The sequence below is a fragment of the Geospiza fortis genome, unplaced genomic scaffold (assembly GCF_000277835.1).
Source record: "Geospiza fortis unplaced genomic scaffold, GeoFor_1.0 scaffold1056, whole genome shotgun sequence".
NCBI lineage: Eukaryota > Metazoa > Chordata > Aves > Passeriformes > Thraupidae > Geospiza > Geospiza fortis.
In genome coordinates, this window is record NW_005054680.1 from 85,337 (window position 1) to 89,720 (window position 4,384).

Below are 4,384 nucleotides of genomic sequence, written 5' to 3' on the forward strand. Positions count from 1 at the left end.
GGAAATGCAACATTTTGAAGTGGAAGTTGTTCCGCTATTCCTGGCGGGAGTGCCCACCTGTGCGCACGGCCGCATTGAACTCCTTGTAGAGGTACATCATTGTGTAGGCCATGACAGCTACGGCCTGCGCTGGGGATGCCAGAGGGGACACATGGGAGCCCCGCTTGCGCCACTCAGCCTCGGCCTTCACCCAACCCTGGGCAAAGTGAGGATTCTTCTGGTACTCGAAGCCGTAGAGGGATGGCAGAGCCATGTTCATGGCAGGGACGCAGCCCCGGTACTGGTCATCGAAGGAGTCCCGGGCCGTGTCCAGGGGCACCACCTTGATGGCAATGGCAGTTGCCATGGTCATTGCCAGCAGTGCCAGGGTGTGAGCCTGGAGGGCCATGGTGAGGAGAAGCCACCGGAACCTGTGTGGGACACTGGGGGACAAAGAGGGACACACCGAGGGGACAATTGGGGCACACAGGGGTACATAGGAAGGGTCCCTCTGTGAGGGGCTGAGGTGGGGCGGGGAGGTGTCAACTCAGGGGATGGGGTTAGAACACCCTTGGAAACAGCCTGGAATGTTGATCTGAAAACCTGGAGTCATTCCAGGACTCCCCAGTGTCCCTCAGACCCCCAGGACAACAATCCCGCTCCCATGGTCTCATATCCTCAACCATTAGCGGCCTCCCAGCTCCACAGGATCACGATTCAAATTCTCGGTCACTCCCTGTCCCCCCCAGCAGTGCCCTCCCGGACCCCAGAACCACTCCCACAATGCCCTACCCGGACTCCAGTGCCGTGACCCTCCCGGTGTCATTCCTGTGCCCACAAGCCCCACAACCCCACTCCCAGCCCTGTGTCCCTTCCCCTTTAGTGTAACCCCAGCCCCTCTGCAGTTCCCCAGCCCAAACCCTGGGAACAATCCCTGACCTCCCCAGTGTCCCCTCAGTGTCCCACCATCCCCCTTCCGATCCCAGCCCTGTGTTTACCCTTCCATTGTCCCCCCAGTGCTCCCCTGGTCCTCAATCCTGCTCCCAATCCTCTGTAACTCTCTTGTAGAGCCGGGCTGATTACAAACCTCAACTAAATCCTTAAACCCACTCCCTCAGCCCCATTGTCCTCCTCAGCCCTCTCCCAGACCCCAGTTCCACTCCCAGCCCCGTGACCCTGTTGGTGTCACCCAGGACTCCAACCCAAATCTTCCCCCATAACATCCCCCTGGAGCCCCCATGGTCCCACCCTGCAATCCCAGCCCCATGTCCCCCCCTCAATACGACCCCATGGTCCCCCCAGCCCCTGATACCGAAATTGGATGGAGTGAACTCCCTGATGGAACTGCAGGTATCAGAAACCCAGAATTCTTGATCAGCTCGGACTCACAGCAGATCTCTCCTGGTCCTGGACATCAGGGGGGATTTTGCCATGGGGTATTTATCCACCACAATTATAAATATTCATTAAAAGGGGCTTCTTAGCTAATACAGATACATCACTTTCTCTGGAAATAATTTGTATTCTTCTGCCACTTTCTGGAAGTCCTTTTATGGTACTGGGTGGTCGCCCAGAGGGGTTTCTGGGTGTGGTTTTCACTGAGTGTCCCAATATGCCAGATGACCTTTCCCGCAACTTCTACTTTTTGCAGGCGCTGCTCCTTCTGCTGTGCAGAAGTTGCAAAAGATCCTCACTGGAGCTCCTTTACCTGTTTCTCCATGGATTCCATCCATGTTCATCCTGGATATCCACACTTCTACTGCCTTTCCTTGCTTTTACCCATTGATTTTAAGCTCAGTCCAACATCTTCAAGGGATCTGAAACTTTCTATTCTCTCTCTTATTGCTCACCCCCCACAACCCCAATCTCACTGTTCCTTCTTCCCCCAGTTCCCCCAGTCCCACTCCCCACTGCTCACTGAGTTGCTGCCACACCTCAGATACCAATTGGGGTCCCCTATCAGATGACATCCCTGTAGGAACCTTGAGCCTGGGGATGATCTCTTAGGGGAGTGCCTTTCTCTGGCCTTGTTGGTGTGGCAGGAGAAGTTCTGGAGCCCCAGTATGGGATTCACCAACACCAGGAGATACCTGAGCCCAGGCAGGCGTGGTAGCTCAGAAAATCCATTTTCCAGTAATCCCCAGGAGTGTTTCCTCTTCCAGCGATGCCTGGAGGGGATGGTTTTGAATTCAAAGAATTCTTTTGAAAGCATATTGGGCATTGCTCTGTAACCAACCTGACAATTTTGTCCTAAAGACACTGAGGATCTGATGGCACAGACCTGTCTCTATTTCATCGAGGCAGGCGTGGTAGCTCAGAAAATCCATTTTCCAGTAATCCCCAGGAGTGTTTCCTCTTCCAGCGATGCCTGGAGGGGATGGTTTTGAATTCAAAGAATTCTTTTGAAAGCATATTGGGCATTGCTCTGTAACCAACCTGACAATTTTGTCCTAAAGACACTGAGGATCTGATGGCACAGACCTGTCTCTATTTCATCGATTCCCCAGAGCTTTGCTGTTGCTTTTCTCCTTTACAAATTGCAGCATCAGCTGGGGAGAGCCTGACCTGGTTATTGGGAGTTACCTCTCACCCACCCACCCAGCCTCCCTCTTTACTGTGGGCTTTCAGTTAAGCCGTCAATTTTCAATCTGCCCAACTCTATCCAGGCCTCACCTCTGGGGCTGAAATTCCTTGCTCAGGAATTAACACCAGGATGCTTTGTTGTGGAACCTCTCGTGCAGATTTCATGCAAGAGAATTTCCCACAGGGATTTGTCAATCCCCAAGCTGGTGTGCCCTGGACTGTAGTACAGCCACTTCTTTGGGCAGCTGGGAGGAATTGAGGAGGGACAATAATTCTTGCTTATATTTAATCGGAGATCCCTGTGCTGTTATTTGACTTTTTTCCTTGCATAGGGCTCCATGGGCATGAGCAATGCTCAAAGTAGATGGCAAATGAGTTCTGACGTTTGCATGGGACTGGTTGAGTGGGACTGGGGATCTGCGCTGTGAGAAATAAGAGTGAGAACGAAAAATTAAATCCCTTAATAGTTCCAGATAGAGCTTAAAGATGAATGGGCAAAACCAAGAAAAGGAGTTAGACTTGAGGATAACCAGGATGAACGTGGATGGAATCCATGGAGAAACAGATAAAGGGAATTCCAGCAAAGGTCTCTTGCAAGTTCTGGACAGAAGGAGCAGCGCCTGCAAAAAGTAGAAGTTGCGGGAAAGGTCATCTGGCATATTGGGGCACTCAGTGAACACCACACCCAGAAACCCCTCTGGGTGACCCCTCAGTACCATAAAAGGACTTCCAGAAAGTGGCAGAAGAATGCAAATTATTTCCAGAGAAAATGATGCATCTACATTAGCTAAGAAGCCCCTTCTAATGAATATTTATAATTGTGGTGGATAAATACCCCATGGCAAAATCCCCCCTGATGTCCAGGACCAGGAGAGATCTGCTGTGAGTCTGAGCTGATCAAGAATTCTGGGTTTCTGATACCTGCAGTTCCATCAGGGAGTTCACTCCAGGCAATTTTGGTATCAGGGGCTGTGGGGACACTGGGGACACTTGTGGGAGGGACATGGGACTGGGATTGTGGAGTGGGACCATGGGGGGCTCCAGGGGGACATTATGGGGGCAGGGGGTGACCTCGGGACTTGGGTTGGGGTCCTGGGGTGACATGACATGGGTAATGGGACTGGGTTTGGGACTTGGGTTGGGGAGAGGGAGCTGGGAGACTCTGGGGCCAGTGAGGGAGTGGCTTTAGGAATTTGGGTGAAATCCCAGAGAGACCTGGGGTTACAAGAGCGTTGCAGAGGGCTGGGAGCAGGCTTGAGTTTATGGGGAGCATGGAGGGGCAATGGAAGGGTAAACACAGGACTGGGATTGGTAAGACGGGGCTGGTGGGAGATTGAGGGGACACTGGGGAGGTCAGGGATTGTTCTCAGGGTTTGGGCTGGGGTGGCACTAGGGGGGGAAGGGACAAGGCACTGGGAGTAGGGTTGTGGGACTGGTGGGCACAGGGATGACAGTGGGGGGGACACAGAAGTGGGGTCCTGAGGGGTGCTGCTGGGGGGACAGGGAGTGAGCCCAGAATTGGAATTAAGTTCCTGGGGTTCTAGGAGGACACCAAGGGTTCAGGACATGGGACCATGGGGTGGGAGTGGGGTTCTGAGGGGAGTCCAGGAACGACCCCAGGGTCTGGGCTCGGCATCCCAGGATGTTTCTAGAGGTCTTGTAGCCAATGCTGCCCCCCACCCCACAGATGACTGCACTTCCCCTCCTCAGCCCCTCACAGAGGAATCCTTCCCATGTAACCCCATGTGCCCTAATTGTCCCCTCAGTGCGTCCCTCTTTGTCCCCCAGTGTCCCACACTGCTCGTGGTGGCCCGTCCCCACC

At 53.5% G+C, this 4,384-nt stretch overlaps 1 pseudogene; it reads right to left on the bottom strand.

Annotated features, from left to right (window-relative positions):
* Positions 1-388, bottom strand: part of LOC106632077 — a 761-nt pseudogene extending 373 nt beyond the window's left edge.
* Between the last annotated feature and the right edge of the window lie 3,996 nt (positions 389-4,384).